The sequence below is a fragment of the Salvelinus sp. IW2-2015 genome, unplaced genomic scaffold (genome assembly GCF_002910315.2).
Source record: "Salvelinus sp. IW2-2015 unplaced genomic scaffold, ASM291031v2 Un_scaffold6795, whole genome shotgun sequence".
Classification (NCBI taxonomy): domain Eukaryota; kingdom Metazoa; phylum Chordata; class Actinopteri; order Salmoniformes; family Salmonidae; genus Salvelinus; species Salvelinus sp. IW2-2015.
In genome coordinates, this window is record NW_019948056.1 from 9,454 (window position 1) to 27,351 (window position 17,898).

Sequence of the window (17,898 nt, forward strand, 5' to 3'; positions counted from 1 at the left end):
TGCTCTCTCACTCTCTCTCTGCTTTCTCTCTGCTCTCTATTGCTCTCTCAGCACTCTCTCTCTCTCTGTTCTCTGCTCTCTCTGCTCTGCTCTCCCTGATATCTCTCTCTGCTCTCTCTACTCTCCCTCTGCCCTCTGCTCTCTCTCTACTTTTTCTATCTGCTCTCTGTCTCTCCCTCTGCTCTCTCTCTCTCTGTTCTCTGCTCTCTCTGCTCTGCTCTCCCTGCTCTCTGCTCTCACTTTTCTCTATGCTCTGCTCTATGCTCTGCTCTCTCTGCTTGCTCTCTCTCTTCTCTCTCTGTTCTCTCTCTGCTCTCTCTCTGCCCTCTCTCTGCCCTCTCTCACTCTCTCTGCTCTCTCTGCTGTCTATCTCTGCTCTCTCTGTCCTCTGCTCTTTCTCTCTCTCCTCTCTCGTCTCTCTGTTCTCTGCTCTCTCTCCCTCTGCTCTCTCTGCTCTGTTCTCTCTGTTTTCTCTGCTCTCTGCCCTCTCTCTGCTCTCTCTTTGCTTTCTCAGCCTGCTCTCTCTGTTCTCTGCTCTCTCTGCCCTCTTCTCTCTCTGCTCTCTCTGCTCTCTGCTCTGCTGTTCTCTCTTTTCTCTGCTCTCTCTCGCTCTCTCTGTTCTCTCGCGCTGCTCTCTCTTGCTCTCTCTGCCCTCTCTCTTCTCTCTGCTCTCTCCCTCCCTGCTCTCTCTCGCTCTCTGCTCTCTCTTTGCTTTCTCAGCCTGCTCTCTCTCTGGTCTCTGCTCTCTCTTTCACTCTGCCCTCTCCCCTCTCTCTCTCTCTCTCTGCTCTCTCTCTATGCTCTCTCTGTGCTCAGCTCGCTCAGCTCTCTCTGCCTTCTGCCCTCTGCTCTTTCTCTCTCACTCTGCTCTCTCTATGCCTTCTCTGTTCTCTCTCACTCTGCTCTCTCTCTCTGCTGTCTCTCTCTGCTCTCTCTGCTGTCTATCTCTGCTCTCTCTATCCTCTGCTCTCGCTCTGCTCTCTCTGCCCTCTCTTTTCTCTCTCTCTGCTCTCTCAAAGAGAGAGATTTTTAGTCTTTACTGTTTTAGAGCAACATCATGACAACTTTAGTGTTCTGTGGTTTAAGAGAAAACATCATGAACCAACTTTAGTCTTTACATGTTTCAAGAGAAACATCATGACGCAACTTAGACTTTAACTGTTTTAGAGAAACATCAGTGACCAACTTTAGTCTTACTGTTTTAGAGAAACATCATGACCAACTTTCGTGTTCTGTGTTTTAGAGAAAACACATGACCAACTTTAGTCTTTACTGTTTTAGGAACATCACGACCAACTTTAGTGTTCTGTTTTCAGGAAACATCATGACGAACTTTAAGTCTTTACTGTTTTAGAGAAAAATCATGAAACCAATTTAGTCTTTACTGTTTTTAAGCAGAAACATCAATGAACAACTTTAGTCTTTACTGTTTAGAGAACATCATGACCAACTTTAGTGTTCTGTGTTTCAGAGAACATCAATGACCAACTTTAGTCTTTACTGTTTCAGAGAAACATCATGACCAAACTTTAGTCTTTACTGTTTTAGAGAAACATCATGACGAACTTTAGTCTTTACTGGTTTTAGAGAAACCATCATGACCAACTTTAGTGTTCTGTGTTTCATGGAGAATATCATCACCTGCGACCAACTTTAGTCTTTTGTTTCAGAGAAACATTCATCGACCACTTTAGTCTTTACTGTTTTAGAGAAACATCATTGACAACTTTTAGTCTTTACTGTTTTCAGAGAAACATCAACGACCAAGGTGGCTTTAGTGTTCTGTGTTTAGAGAAATCATCATGACCAACTTTAGTCTTTACTGTTTTTAGAGAAACCTCAAGACCAACTTTTAGTCTTTATGTTTTTCAGAGAAACCATCAAGACCACTTTAGTCTTTTTACTGGTTTTTAGAGAATCATTCATGACCAACTTTAGTCTTATGGTTTTAGAGAAATCATCATGACAGACTTTAGTTCTTTCTGTTTAGAGAAACATTCATGCCAACTTTAGTGTTCTGTGTTTCGAGAATACTCATCGACCCAACTTTAGTCTTTAACTGTTTTCAGTATGAAACATCATGACACTTTTTAGACATTTTCTGTTTAGAGAACCTCAATGACCAAACTGTGTATCTCTTTTACTGTTAGGAGATATGCAGTATGATGGAAGGCTTAGTGTTGTTGTGTTTTAGAGAAAACTCATGGATATTATACTGTTGTCTTTACTGTTTTAGAGAACATGACGACCAAGCTTATAGTGTGTTCTGTGTTTCAGTAGAAACATCTATGACCAACTTAGTTTTACTGTTTTAGAGAAATCATCATGACCAATCTTTTGTCTTTACTGTTTAGAGAACATTTCATGGACCAATCTTAGTCTTTACTGTTTTAGAGAAACATCATGAGCCAACTTTAGTGTTCTGTGTTTCAGAGGAAACATCGATGACTGCTAACTTTTAGTCTTTACTGTGTTTCTAGAAGTGAAACTATTCATGACAACTTTAGTCTTTTCCTGTTTGTCTTTTTTGTTAGAGAACATCATGACAACTTTAGTGTTCTTTTTTCATGAGAACATCATGACAATCTTTTAGTCTTTACTCGTTTCAGTAGAAACATCAATGACAACTTTAGTCTTTACTGTTTTAAGAGAAACATCATGACCATTTAGTGTTTCTGTGTTTTAGAGAAAAACATCATGACCAACTTTATCTTTATGGTTTTAGAGAACATAATGACAACTTTAGTGTTCTTGTTTTTTAGTGAAACATCCATGACCAAACTTTTAGTGTTCTGCTTGTTTTAGAGAAACATTCATACAACTTTAGTCTTTACTGTTTTATGAGAAACATTCATGACCAACTTTAGTGGTTCTGTGTTTTATGAGAAACATCATGTACCTACTTTAGTGTTCTGTGTTTTAGAGTAACATAATGACTCAACTTTTAGTGTTTCTGTGTTTAGAGAAACATCATGACCAACTTTTAGTGTTGCTGTGTTTTTTAGAGAAAATCAATGACCAACTTTTGTGTTCTGTGTTTTAGACACATCAATGACCAACTTTAGTGTTCTGTGTTTAGAGGAAACATCATGAGCAACTTTAGTGTTCTGTGTTTTAGATAGACGCATCATGACCACTTAGTGTTCTGTGTTGAGAAACATCATGACCTACTTTAGTGTTCTGTGTTTCAGAGAAACATCATGACCAACTTTAGTCTTTATCTGTTTTAGAGAAACATCATGACCAACTTAGTCTTTACTGTTTTAAGAGAAACATCATTACCACTTTAGTCTTTACTGTTTAGAGAAGCATCAGCCCCACTTTAGTTTTAACTGTTTTAGAGAAACATTCATTGAACCAAACTTTAGTGTTCTGGTGTTTTAGAGAAACATCACCTGACCAACTTTAGTTCTTTACTGTTTTAGAGAAACATCACGTACAACTTTAGTGTTCTGTGTTCAGAGAAACATCAATACCAACTTTAGTCTTTACTGTTTTAGAGAAACATCAAGACCCAACTTTTAGTCTTACTGTTACAGAGAAACATCAAGACCAACTTTAGTCTTTATTTACTGTTTTAGAGAAACATCATGACCAACTTTAGTCCTTTTTAACTGTTTTAGAGAAACATCATGACCAACTTTAGTCTTTACTGTTTCAGAGAAAACATCAAGACCAACTTTAGTCTTTACTGTTTTAGAGAAACACCAATTGACCACTTTAGTGTTCTTCGTGTTTTTAGAGAAACATTCATGAAATTTAAGTCTTTACTGTTTTAGAGAAACATCATGACAACTTTCAGTGGTTCTGTGTTTAAAGGAGAACCATCATGAACCAACACTTAGTGTTCTTGTGTTTTAGGGAGAAACATAATGACCAACTTTAGTGTTCTGTGTTTCAGAGAAACATCATCGACCAACTTTAGTCTTTACTGTTTTGAGTAGATAACATCATATGCAACTTTAGTCTTTTAACTGTTTTAGCAGAAACATCATGACTCAACTTCTTATCTTTTAACTGTTTTAGAGCAACATCATGACCACTTTAAGTCTTTATCTGTTTTAGAGAAACATCATGACCAACTTTAGGTCTTACTGTTTTATGAGAAACATCATGACCAACTTTAGTCTTTATGGTTTTAGAGAAACCTCATGAACATCTTTCGTGTTCTTGTGTTTTGAGAAACTATCATTACCAACTTTTAAGCGTCTTTACTGGTTTTAGCGAAACTATCAACGAACCAACTTTAGTGTTCTGTGTTTATCAGAGAAACATCACTGACCAACTTTAAGTCTTTACTGTTTTAGCAGAACCATAAGACCAACTTAGTCTTTTACTTGTTTCAGAGAACATCAAGACCAACTTTAAGTCTTTACTGTTTTAATGAGAAACATCAGACTCAACTTTAGTCTTTACTGTTTTAGAGAAACATAATGACCAACTTTAGTCTTACTTGTTCTTAGAGAAACATCATGACAACTTGTTGTTCTGTGTTTTCAGAGAATACATCATGACCACTTTAGTCTTTATGTTTCAGAAAACATCATTGACCAACTTTAGTTCTTTAACTGTTTTTTAGAGAAACATCATGACCAACTTTAGTCTTTACTTTTTAGAGAAACATCGATGACCACTGTAGTTGTTCTGTTTTTTAGAAGAAAACATCATGACCAACTTTAGTCTTTACTGTTTTAGAGAAACATCACGACCACTTTAGTGTTCTGTTGTTTCAGAGAAACATCTCATGACAACTTTTAGTCTTTACTGTTTTAGAGAACATCATGAACTTTAGTCTTTACTGTTTTAGAGAAATCAATGACCAACTTTAAGTCTTTACTGTTTTCGAGAAAACATCAATGCAAACTTTAGTGTTCTGTGTTTTCAGAGATAACTCATGGACCAAACTTTAGTCTTTACTGTTTTAGAGAAACATCACGACCAACTTTAGTGTTCTGTGGTTTTAGAGAAACATATGACCACTTTAGTCGCTTTAACTGTTTCAGAGAAACATCACGACCGAACTTTTAGCTGTTCTGTGTTTTAGAGAAACATCATGACCAACTTTAGTCTTTAACTGTTTTAGAAGAAACATCTCGACCAACTTTAAGTGTTCTGTGTTTCAGAGAAACATCTATGACCAACTTTAGTCTTTACTGCTTTTAGAGAAATATCATGAAGCACTTTTTTAGTGTTCTGTGTTTTTAAGCCGAAACACAATGACCAATCTTTAAGGTTTACTGTTTTAGGAGAAACATCATGACCAACTTTTAGTGTTCTGTGTTTCCAGAAGAAATCCATGAGCAACTTTAGTCTTTACTGTTTTAGAGAAATCACGACCAACTTAGTGTTCTGGTTTTAGAGAAACATCCCTGACCAACTTTAGTCTTTACTGTTTAGGAACATCACGACAACTTAGTGTTCTGTGTTTTAGAGAAAATCATGACAACTTTAGTCTTTACTGTTTTTAGAGAAACATCACGACCAACTTTAGTGTTCTGTGTTTCAGAGAAATACTCAATGACAATCTTTAGTCTTTACTGTTTTTAGAGAAACATCACGACAACTTAGTGTTTCTGTGTTCAGAGACTCTGACCAAACTTTAGTCTTTACTGTTTTTCGCGAAACAATCAGACAACTTTAGTGTTCTGTGTTTAGAGAAACATATGACCACTTTAGTCCTTTACTGTTTCAGAGCACATCACGGACCAACTTTAGTGTTCTGTGTTTTTAGAGAAACATCATGACCAACTTTAGTCTTTACTGTTTTAGAGAACATCCTGACAACTTTAGTGTTCTGTGTTTTAGAGAAACATCATGACCAACTTTAGTGTTCTGCTGCTGTTTTAAGAAACATCACGACACTTTAGTGTTCTGTGTTTAGAGAAAATCATGACCAACTTTAGTCTTTACTGTTTTAGAGAAACATCATGAAAACCAACTTTAGTGTTCCTGGTGTTTTAGAGGAAACATCATGACCAACTTTAGTCCTTTACTGTTTTTAGAGAAACATAGACCAACTTTAGTGTTCTGTGTTTCAGAGAAACATCATGACCAACTTTAGTCTTCTACTGTTTAAGAGAAACATCATGACCAACTTTAGTCCTGTTACTGTTTTAGAGAAACTCATGACAACTTAGTTTTTACTGTTTTAGAGAAACATCCTGAAACTTTAGTGTTCTGGTGTTTTAGAGAAACATCATGACCAACTTTAGTCTTTATGTTTTAGAGAAATCATGACAACTTTAGTGTTCTGTGTTTTTAGAGAAACCATCATGACCACTAGTGTTCTGTGTTTAGAGAAACTAATGACCCACTTTAGTGTTCTGTGTTTCAGAGAAACATCATGAACCAACTTAGTCTTTAACTGTTTTAGAGAAACATCATGACGCAACTTTAAGTCTTTACTGTTTTAGAGAAAACATGACCACTTTAGTCTTTACTTGTTTTTTAGCAACATCATGACCAACTTTAGCCTTTACTGTTTTTAGAGAAACATCCCCTGACCACTTTAGTCTTTAACTGTTTTAGAGAAACATCATGCCAATTTAGTCTTTACTGTTTTAGAGAAACATCATGACCAACTTTAGTGTTCTGTGTTTTAGAGAAACATCATGACCATACTTTAGTCTTTACTGTTTTAGAGAACCATCACGACAACTTTTAGTGTTCTGTGTTTCAGAGAAACATCATGACCACTTTTCAGTATTATGTTTTAGAGAAACAATCAGACCAACTTTAGTCTTTACTGTTTAGAGACATCAAGACCAACTTTAAGTCTTTACTGTTTTTAGAGAAACAATCATGACCACTTTAGTCTTTAACTGTTTTAGAGAACATATGACAACTTTAAGTCCTTTACTGTTTTACGAGAAACATCATGACAACTTTAGTGTTCTGTGTTTCAGAGAAACTATGACGCAACTTTAGTCTTTACTGTTTCAGAGAAAACATCATGCACCAACTTTAGTCTTTACTGTTTTAGAGAAACCATCCATGACGCAAACTTTAGTCCTTTAACTGTTTTATGAGAAACATCATGACCAACTTTTAGTGTTTCTGTGTTATTAGAGAAAATCATGACCAACTTTAGTCTTTTACTGTTTTAGAGAAACCATCAAGACCACTTTAGTGTTTCTGTGTTTCAAGAGAAACATCATGACCAACTTTAGTCTTTAAAACTGTTTTTAGAGAAACACTCATGGACCCACTTAGTCTTTACTGTTTTAGAGAAACATCATGACCAACTTTAGTCTTACTGTTTTAGGAGAAACCTCAACCGCAACTTTAGTGTTCTGTGTTTCAGAGAAACATATGACCACTTTAGGTCTTTACTGTTTTAGAGAAACATCCACCAACTTTAAGTGTATGTGTTTTACGAGAAACATCAAGAACCAAACTTTAGTCTTTACTGTTTTCAAGAGAAACATACGACCAACGTTAGTGTTCTGTGTTTTAGAGAAACATTCAATGACCCTTTAGTCCTTACTGTTTAAGAGAAACATCTTGACCAAACTTTAGTGGTCTGTTGTTCTCAGAGAAACATCATGACCAACTTTAGTCTTTACTGTTTTAGAGAAATATCATGACCAACTTTAGTGTTCTGTGTTTTAGAGAACATCATGACCAACTTTAGTGTTTACTGTTTAGAGAACATCATGACCAACTTTAGTTGTTTCTTGTGTTTTCAGAGAAACATCAATGACCAACTTTAGTCTTACTGTTTTTAGAGAAACATCACGACCCCACTTTAGTGTCTGTGTTTTAGAGAAACATCATGCCAACTTTAGTCTTTAACTGTTTCAAGAAACATCACGACCAACTTTTAGTGTTCTGTGTTTTAGAGATAACATCATGACCAATTTTGGTCTTTACTGTTTTAGAGAAACATCGAACGACCAACTTTAGTGTTCCTGTTTTCAGAGAAACATCATGCACCAACTTTTAGTCTTTACTGTTTTAGAGAAACATCACGACCAACATTTAGTGTTCCTGTGTTTCAGAGAAAACATAATGCGCAACTTTAAGTCTTTACAACTGTTTTAGAGAAATCACAGACCAACTTTAGTGCTCTGTGTTTTAAGAGAAACATCATGGACCAACTTTTAGTCTTACTGTTTCAGAGAAACATCACGACCAACTTTAGTGTTTCTGTTGTTTTAGAGAAAAATCATGACGCAATCTTAGTCTTTCCCTGTTTTTAGAGAACATCACGACGACTTTAGTGTTCTGTGTTTTAGAGACACATCATGACCAACTTAGTGTTCTGTGTTTAGAGAACATCACGACCAACTTTAGTGTTCTGTTGTTTTAGAGAAACATCAATGACCAACTTTAGTCCTGTACTGTTTTAGAGAAACAATCATGACCAACTTTAGTGTTCTGTGTTTTAGAGACACATCACGACAACTTCTAGTCTTTCACTGTTTTAGAGAACAATCACGACAACTTTAGTGTTCTTGTTTCAGAGAAACATAATGACCAACTTTAGTCTTTACTGTTTTAAGAGAAACATCATGAACTTTTAGTCTTTACTGTTTTAGAGAAAACATCATGAACCAACTATTAGTCTTTACTGTTTTAGAGAAACATCATGACCACTTTAGTGTTCTGTGTTTCAGAGAAACATCAGACAAACTTTAGTCTTTACTGTTTAGAGAAACATCATGACGCAACTTTAGTGTTCTGTGTTTTAGAGCCAACATAGACGCACTTTAGTCTTTACTGGTTTTTAGAGACAACATCACTGACCAACTTTAGTGTTTTCTGTGTTTTAGAGAAAAACATCAATCGCAACTTTAGTGGTTCTGTGGTTTTAGGAGAACATCATGACCAACTTAGTCTTTACTGTTTTTTAGAGGAAACATCAATGACATTTAGTGTTCTGTGTTTTAGAGAAACATCATGACCAACTTTAGTGTTCGTGTTTTAGAGACACATCATACCACTTTCGTGTTCTGTTGTTTTTAGAGAAACATCCTGACCAACTTTAAGTGTTCTGTGTTTTAAGAGACACATCCTGCACCAACTTTAGTGTTCTGTGTTTTAGAGAAACATCATGCCCTACTAGTTGTTCCTGTGGTTTTAGAGAAACATCATGAACAATTGTCAACTTTAAGTCTTTACTGTTTTAGAGAAACATCATGACCAACTTTAGTGTTCTGTGTTTCAGAGAAACAACATGACCAATTCAGGTCTTTACTGTTTTAAGAGAAACCTCATGACCAACTTTAGTGTTCTGTGTTTTAGAAACATCATGACATCTTTAGTGTTTACTTTTTGTTTTAGACGAAACATCATGACAAACTTTAGTGTTCTGTGCTTTCAGAGAAACATCATGACCAACTTATTTTAACTGTTTTAGAGAAACATCAACCAACTTTAGTGTTCTGTGTTTTAGAGAAACACATGACCAACTAGTCTTACTGTTTCAGAGAAACAATCATGATCGCAACTTTTAGTCTTTACTGTTTTTTTAGAGAAACAATCATGACAACTTTAGTGTCCTGTGTTTTAGAGGAAACATCATGACCAACTTTGTGTTCTGTTTTTAGAGAAAACATCATGGACGCAACTTTTAGTCTTTACTGTTTTAGAGAAACATCATGACCAACTTTAGTGTTCTGTGTTTTTAAGAGAACATCAATGACTACCTTTAGTGTTCTTGTGTTTTTAGAGAAACATAAATGACCAACTTTAGTGTTCTGTGTTTTAGAGACAACATCATAAGACCAACTTTAGTGTTCTGTGTTTTAAGAGAAACAATCATGACCACTTTTAGTGTTCGTGTTTTAGAGACACATCATGACCAACTTTAGTGGTTCTGTGTTGAGAGAAACATCAATGGACCAACTTTAGTGGTTCTGTTTGTTTTAGAGACACATCAATGACAACTTTAGTGTTCTGTGTTTTAGAGAAACATAATGACCCACTTTAGTCTTTACTGTTTTAGAGAAACATCATGACCAACTTTAGTCGTTCTGTGTTTCAGAGAACAACATGACCAACCTTCAGTCTTACTGTTTTACGAGAAAACATCATGACATACTTTAGTGTTTCTGTGTTTTGCCCGAAACATCATGACCAACTTTAGTGTTACTGTTTTAGAGGAAACATCAATGGACCAACTTTAGTGTTCTGTGTTTCAGAGAAAATCATGACCAACCTTTTAGTCCTTTACTGTTTTTAGAGAACATCACGACCAACTTTAGTGTTCTGCTGTTTTAGAGAAACATCATGACCCAACTTTTAGTCTTTACTGTTTCAGAGAAAACATCACGACCAACTTTTAGTGTTCTGTGTTTTAAGAGAAACATCATGACCAAACTTTTAGTTTTTACTGTTTATTAGCAGAAACATCCACGACCAACTTTAGTGGTTTTCCTGTGTTTCAGAGCAACATCATGACCAACTTTAGTCCTTTACTGTTTTTAGAGAAATATCATGACCCACTTTAGTGTTCTGTGTTTTAGAGAAACATCATAATGAACCAACTTTAGTGTTTTTACTGTTTTAGAGAAACATCAATGACCAAACTTTTAGTGTTCTGTGTTTCAGAGAAACATCATGACCACTTTAGTCTTTACTGTTTTAGAGACCATCACGCCAACTTTATGTGTTCCTGTGTTTTAGAGAAACAAATCATGAACCAACTTTAGTTCTTTAACTGTTTCACGAGAAAACATCACGACCATACTTTAGTGGTTTGTGTTTTAGAGAAACATCATACCAACTTTAGTCTTTTACTGTTTTAAGAGGAAACATCACGACCAACTTAGTGTTCTGTGTTTTCAGAGAAACATCATGACCACTTTCGTCTTTTACTGTTTTAGAGAAACATCACGCCAAACTTTAAGTGTTCTGTCGTTTCAGAGAACACTCATGACTAACTTTAGTCTTTTACTGTTTTAGAGAAACATCACGAGCCAACTTAGTGTTCTGTGTTTTAGAGACTCATGTACCAACTTTAGTCTTTATGTTTTTCAAGAGAACATCACGACCTACTTTAGTGTTCTGTGTTTTTCGAGAAACAATCAATGACCAACTTTAGTCTTTACTGTTTTAGAGAACATCACGACCATTTAGTGTTCTGTGTTTTCAAGAGAAACATCAAGTGACCACTTAGTGTTCTGGTGTTTTAGGAAACATAATGACCAACTTTAGTGTTCTGTGTTTCAGAGAAACATCATGACGCAATTTATCTTTCTGGTTTTAGAGGAAACATCATGACCAACTTTAGGTCTTTACTGTTTTAGAGAAACATCATGACCAACTTTAAGTCTTACTGTCTTTAGAGGAACCATCATGACCAAACTTTAGTCTTTACTGTTTTTAGAGAAACATCATGACCAACTTTAGTCTTTTACTGTTTAGAGAAACACCATGACCACTTTAGTCTTTACTGTTTTAGAGAAACATCATACCAACTTTGTGCTTTACTGTTTTACGGAGAAACATCATAACCAACTTTAGTCTTTAACGTTTTAGAGAAAAATCATGACCAATTTTAGTGTTTCTGTGTTTAGAGAAACAATCATGACCAACTTTAGTCTTTTAACTGTTTTAGAGAAACACACGCCCAAACTTTAGTGTTTCTTGTTTTCAGAGAAACATAATGACCAACTTAGTCTTTACCTGTTTTTACGAGAAACATAAGACCAATTTAGTCTTTACTGTTTTCAGAGAAACATCAAGACCAACTTTAGTCTTTACTGTTTTAGAGAAACATCATGACAACTTTAGCCTTTACTGTTTTATGAGGAAACATCAATGAACCACTTTAGTCTGTTACTGTTTTAGAGAAACATCATTGACCAACTTTAGTGTTCTGTTGTTTCAGAGAAAACATCAATGACCGAACTTTAGTCTTTCTGTTCAGAGAAACATCATACGCAACTTTTAGTTTTACTGTTTAGAGAAACATCAATGACCAACTTTAGTCTTTACTGTTTTAGAGAAACATCATGACCAAATTTCAGTGTTTCTGTGTTTTAGAGAACATATCGACAACTTAGTCTTACTGGTTTTGCAGAACCATTCACGACAAACTTAAAGTGTTCTGTGTTTCAGAGAAACATCATACCAACTTTAGTCCTTTATGTTTCTAGAAGACACATCATGACCAACTTTAAGTCTTTACTGTTTTAGAGAAACATCATGACCAACTTTAGTCTTTACTGTTTTTAGAGAAACATCATGACCACTTTAGTGTTCTGTGTTCAGAGAAACATCATGACACTTTAGTCTTTAACTGTTTCAGCGAAACCATGACCACTTTAGTCTTACTGTTTTAGAGAAACATATGACCAACTTTAGTGTTCTGTGTTTTAGAGAACATCATGACCCAACTTTCGTCCTTTACTGTTCTTTAGAGAAACATGCATGACCAACTTTAAAGTGTTCTGTGTTTTAGAGACCATCATGACCACTTGTAGTGTTCTTGTGGTTTTAGAGAAACTAATGCCCAACTTTAGTGTTCTGTGTTTTAGAGAACATCATGACAACTTTAGTTCTTTAATGTTTAGAGAACATCATGACCAACTTTTAGTGTTCTGATGTTTTAGACGCAAACATCAATGACACTTTAGTGTTTCTTGTTTTAGAGAAACATAATGACCCACTTTAGTGTTCTGTGTTTCAGAAGAAACATCATGACAACTTTGAGTCTTTACTGTTTTAAGAGAAACATCATGACCAACTTTAGTGTTCTGGTGTTTTAAGAGAAACATCATGACCACTTTAGTCTTTACTGTTTAGAGAAAATCATGACCAACTTTAGTGGTTCTGTGTTTCTAGAGAAACATATGACCACTTTAGTTGTCTGTTTTTAGGGAGACATAATGACCAACTTAGTGTTCTGTGTTTTAGCGCAACATAAATGACCCACTTCTAGTCTTTAATGTTTTAGAGAAACATCATGAACCAACTTTACGTCTTTACTGTTTTAGAGAAACATCCCTGACAACTTCTATCTTTACTTGTTTTAGAGAAACATCATGACCACTTTTAGTGTTCTGTGTTTAAGAGAAACATCATGACGCAACTTTAGTCTTTACTGTTTTAGAGAAACATCACGACAACTTTAGTGTTCTGGTGTTTTCAGAGAAATCATGAACAACTTTAGTCTTTACTGTTTTAGAGAAACATCATGACCAATCTTTAGTCTTTACTGTTTTAGAGAAACATCAACGACATTTAAGTGTTCTGTGTCGAGAAACATCATACCAACTTTTAGTCTTTACTGTTTTAGAGAAACATCACGACAACTTTTAGTGTTCCTGTGTTTTCAGAGAAACATCATGACCAACTTTTATGTTTACTGTTTTAGAGAAACAGATCATGACCAACTTTAGTGGTTCTGTGTTTTCAGAGAAACATGACGCACAACTTTGTCTTTCTCGTTCAGAGAAATCAAAGACCCAACTTTAGTCTTTACTGTTTAGAGAACCATCACGACCATTTAGTGTTCTTGTGTTTTTGAGAAACATCATGACCAACTTTAGTCTTTAACTGTTTTTAGAGAGAAACATCACGACCAATCTTAGTGTTTGTGTTTTAGAGAAACATATGACCAACTTTAGTGTTTTCTGTGTTTTAGAGAACATCATGACGCAACTTTAGTCTTTACTGTTTTAGAGAAACATCATGAACCAACTTTAGTGCTCTGTGTTTTAGAGAAACAACTCAACTCTCTCCCTCTCTCTCTCCTCTAACTCTCTCCTCTCCACCCTCTATCTCCTCCCTCTCTTCTCTTGGCCCTCTCCTCCACAGCAGCTCATATCTCTCAGAGCTGTCAGTGTTTCTCGTGTCAATTACCAAAATATAAAGTAACCTCCACAACATCCTCTTGTCTACCCTCCCTTCTCTCTTTCTTCCCTCTGTTCTGCATCTCCTACCCTCTCTCTCTCTTCTCTCCTCTGTTCTGACTCTCTAACGCCTCCTTCTCTCTCTTTCCCTCTGTTCTGACTCCTCTCCCTCCTCTCTCTTTCTTTCCCTCTTGTTCTGATCTCCTACCCTCTCCCCCTCTCTCTCTTCCTCTGTTCTGACTCTCTACCCTCCCTCTCTCTCTTTCTCCTCTGTTCTACTCTCTACTAAAACCTCTCTCTCTCTCTTTCCCTCTGTTTCTGACTCTCTACCCCTCCTCTTCTCTCTCTCTCTTCTTCCTATTTCCCTCCTGTTCTGATCTCTAACCCTCCTCTTTAGAGAGAGAGAGAAAGAGAGAGAGAGGCGCAGAGAGAGAGAGCACAGAGAGAGCAGAAGGGTGCAGAGAAGAGAGAGTGAGAGAGCAGCGACAGCGAGAGCAACGAGAGAACAGAGAGAGAACGAGAGAGAGCAGCGACGAGAGGAGAGCAGAGAGAGAACAGACAGAGAGGCAGACAGAGAGAGTCAGAGAGAGCGAGCATGAGAGAGTAAGAAGATGAGAGTAATAACTCAGAGAGAGCAAAAGAGAGCAGAGAGAGAGAGAGAGAGAAGAGATGGCAGAAGAGAGCAGAGAGAGAGAGGCAGAGAGGTATTAGAGAGAGAGAGAGAGCAGAGAGAGAGGAGAGAGCGAGAGAGGAAAGATCAAGAGAGCAAGAGGAGAGAGCAGGAGAAAGGCCAGAGAGAGAGAGAGGGCCGAGAGAGAGAGGCAGAGAGAAGAGAGAAGCAGAGAGAACAGAGAGAACGCAAATGAGCAGAGAAAGCAGAGAGCAGGGAAGAAGCAGAGAGAAAGCGCAGAGAGAGAAGAGCGAGAGAGCGAGCGAGCAGAGAGAGAGCCAAGAGAGAGAGAGAGAGAGAGAGCAGAAGAAAGGAGCAGAGAGAGAGCGAGAGCAGAAGAAAGAGAGAGCAGAGAGAGCAGAGAGAGTGCAGAGAGAGAGCATGGGAAAGGCAGAGAGCAGAGGAGGAGCAGAAGAGCAGAGAGAGCAAGAGCAGAGAGAGAAGAGCAGAGAGAGCAGAGAAAGCAGAGAGCCGAGCGAGAGCAGAGAGAGGAGAGGCAGCAGAGAGGCAGAGAGCGCAGAGAGAGAGCAGGAAAGCAAGAGAGCAGAGAGAGCAGAGAGAGAGATACCAGGAGAGAGAGCAGAGAGAGAGAGAAGTAAGCAGAGAGCAGAGAGAAAGAGCATGAGGAGAGAGAGAGAGCAAGGCGAGAGAGCGAGCACGAGGAGAGGGAGCAGAGAGAGACGAGAGGCAGAACGCAGATAGAGAGCAAGAGCGAGAGCAGAGGAGAGAGCAAGAGAGAGAGAGAAAGAGAGCAGAGAGAGAGAGGCATAGGGAGCAGGGAAAGCAGAGAGAGCGAGAGAAAGAGCAGACGAAGCGCAGGAGAGAGAAAGAGCAGAGAGAGAGCCAGCGAGAGCAGAGATGAGCAAGCCGAGAAGCAGTTAGAGAGAGAGCAGAGAAAAGCAGAGAGAGAGGTGGCAGGAGAGTCAGAGCAGAGCGTCGGCAAGAGAGCCATGATGAGAAAGAGGAGCAGAGATGCGAGGAGCGAGAGAGAGAGAGAGCGAGCGAGCTAGAGAGAGCAGAGACAGAGAGAGAGAGCAGAGAGGAGAAGCGTAGATAGAGAGAGTAGAGCGAGAAGATGAGAGCTAGAGGATGAGAGCGAGAGCAGAGAAAGGGAGAGCATGAGAGAGGAAGAGCGAAGACAGCCAGAGAGAGAGGCAGGAGACAAGCAGGCGAAGACAGAGTCGAGAGCAGAGAGAGAGAGAGAGCGCAGAGAGAGTCAGCAAGAGAGTGCAGGAAGATAGTAGACTATGCAGAGAGAGCAGGCGGAGACAGCAAAGAGCAGAGAGAGTAGACAGAGAGAGAGCAGAGAGAGAGAGCAGAGAGAGAGCAGGGAAAGCAGGGAAGCACGAGAGAAGAGAAGAGCAGAGAGAGCTGAGAGCAGAGGAGAGAGAGAGAACCAGAGAAGAGAGAGCAGAGAGAAAGAGAGCAGAGGGCAGAAGGGGAGCAGAGAGAAAGAGAGCAGAGAAGAAGAGAGAAAGAGCAGAGAGAGAGCAAGGGAGAGAGCAGAGCAAGAAAGGAGAGAGCGACAGCAGAGAGAGAGAGGCCAGAGAGAGAGCAGTGAGAGAGAACAGAACCGAGAGAGAAGCAGGAGAAAGCAGAGGAGCAGCAGAGAAAGAGCAGCGAGAGAGCAGAGAAGAGAGAGCAGAGAGAGCAGAGAGAGAAGAGAGTGAGAGAGTAGAGCGAGAGAGTAGAGCGAGAGAGGAGAGCAGAGATGGAGCGAGAGCAGAGAAGAGACGAGAGCGAGAGAGAGCAGAGAGACCGAGCGAGAGCAAAGCGAGAGAGGCAGAGAGAGAGGCAGAGAGAGCAGAGATAGAGTGTGGCAGAGAGGAGAGGAGTGGCAGAGACAGCACAGTGAGCAGAGAGAGAACAGAGAGAGGCCAGAGAGAGAGGCAGAGGAGGAGCAGGAAAGCAGGGAAAGCAGAGAGAGGAAGAGCAGAGAGCAGCGAAAGAGAGCAGAGCAAGAAGAGAGAGAGCGCAGAGGGAGAGAGAGAGAGCAGAGAGGGAGAGAGCAGAGAGCAGAAAGAGAGCAGAAGAGAGAGACAGAAACAGGCTGAGAAGCAGAGAGAGCAGAGAGGTGAGAGAGAGGGCAGAGAGCAGAGGAAACAGAGAAGAGAGCAGATAAAAGAGCAGGGGCGAGAAAGAGCAGAGGAGAGAGAGAGAGATAGACGCAGAGAGAGAGAGAGCAGAGAGAGTAGCAGAGAGCAGTGGAGAGAGCTGAGAGAGAGAGAGCAGAGAGTGTAGGCTGAGAGAGCAGAGAGAGAGAGAGAACAGAAGAGAGAGAGCAAGAGGGAGAGAGATATAGAGAGAGAGCGAGCAGAGAGAGAGCGGAGAGTGAGCAGAGCAGAGAGAGAGCGAGAGAAGCAGGCTGAGAAAGCAAAGAGAGATTGAGAGAGCAGAGAAGAGTGAGAGCATAGGGAAGAAGAGAGATCAGGAACAGAGAGAGAGAGGCCTGACGAGAGCAGAAGAGAAGAGCGAGGGGCAGAGCAGAGAGAGAGAGGGCGAGCAGGCTGAGAGAGAGAGCGAGCAGAAAGCAGGCTGAGAAAGCAAAGAGAGAGTGAGAGGCAGAGAAGAGAGAGCAGAGGAAGAGAGATCAGAGAACAGAGAGGCAGCCTGAGAGAGAGAGATAGAGGAGAAGAGCAGAGAGAGAGAGCAGAGAGCAAGGCTGAGAGAAGCAGAGAGCAAGAGAGAGAGAGCAGAGAGAGAGCAGAGCGAGAGAGTGCGATAGCAGAGAGCAGAGAAAAGGCGAGGGCAGAGAGAGGCAGAGAGGAAGAGAGAGCAGAAAGTAAGAGAGTGTGAGAGAGCAGAGAGGGCAGAGGGCAAAAGAGAGAGAGCAGAGAGAGCAGAGGGAGAGAAGAAGAGGAGGAGAGAGAGCAAGGTGAGAGAGAGAGGGCGAGAGGGAGAGAGCAGAGGACGTCTGAGACGAGCAGAAGCACAGAGAGAGCAGAGAGTAGGCTGAGAGAAGCAAATGAGAGAGAGAAGAGGGGAGAGGGACAAGTGAGAGAGAAGATAAGAGGAGAAGGAGGCTGAGAAAGCAAAGAGAGGTGAGAGAGCAGAGAGAGAAGAGGGCAGAGAGAGGAGAGAGGGAGAGAGAGAGAGCAGGAACAGAGAAGAGAAGAGCAGGCTGAGAAAGCAAGAGAGAGAGTGGAGAAGGAGCATAGAGTGAGAGCAGAGAGAGGCAGAGAAAAGAGAGAGCAGAAGGCAGAGGGAGAGAGAGGCAGAGAGAGAGAGAGGGCGAGAGAGCAGGCCAGAGTGAGAGAGAGCGAGAGAGAGGGCAGGCTCGAGAGACGCAGAGGGAGAGAGAGAGTGGCTGAGAGAAGCAGAGAGGAGAAACAGCAGGCTGAGAAAGAAAGAGAGAGCGAGGAGAGAAGAGAGAGGGCAGAAGAGATGGAGAACAGAGCGAAAGAGCAGAAACAGAGAGAAAGAGAG

General features: G+C 39.5%; 1 long non-coding RNA gene across 1 annotated transcript in view; it reads right to left on the reverse strand.

Moving 5' to 3' along the window:
- Positions 1–350: 350 nt before the first annotated feature.
- Positions 351–17,898, reverse strand: part of LOC139027009 (uncharacterized) — a 23,981-nt gene continuing 6,433 nt past the window's right edge. Inside the window, exon 3 of the long non-coding RNA XR_011479026.1 lies at positions 351–730. This is a non-coding gene — a long non-coding RNA (uncharacterized lncRNA). The remainder of the gene's footprint in view (positions 731–17,898) is intronic.